Below are 523 nucleotides of genomic sequence, written 5' to 3' on the forward strand. Positions count from 1 at the left end.
ATCGACCGGCAAAACGACATGCAGCACAGAGCGCAATGACCTAAAATTAAAAAAAAAGGAGCCTGCGCCACCGGTTTCGATGATCAACTTGAAATTGGCACTTTTATTTCAGTGACGATACGTTTTAAGAAGAAATACAGTCTCGACGGTAAATTGTTAATATAGAGAAAAACAATGCTTTTGTCTAAAAAAAATAAAATGAAATAAAAAAATCTCAGTGACGTGCACACTTTAGGAAAGCTGAAATCGTCCGGATGACCTCAAACCTTTGTAAGTTTGGCTACGTTATTCTTTTTCTTCCTTGTGGTGGAAAGAAATGTGGCAAATAAAAACCGGCAGAGGAGTTGTTCTGTCTTGAACACAATCGAGTGACTTTGTCAAAGGAGTGTTGCCTCGGCGCTGCTGTCGCCGCTTTGCGGTTGTCCTTTCGAAGCGAGGGGGCGACGCTCCCCCTCATGACTGGCAGTAATTGACTCCGAAGCGTGGCCCGCCAAACAACAGGCTGTCCGTAAAGTCTCCGCGC

Source organism: Hippocampus comes, unplaced genomic scaffold, assembly GCF_001891065.2.
Source record: "Hippocampus comes isolate QL1 unplaced genomic scaffold, H_comes_QL1_v1.1 scaffold56, whole genome shotgun sequence".
Taxonomy (NCBI): domain Eukaryota; kingdom Metazoa; phylum Chordata; class Actinopteri; order Syngnathiformes; family Syngnathidae; genus Hippocampus; species Hippocampus comes.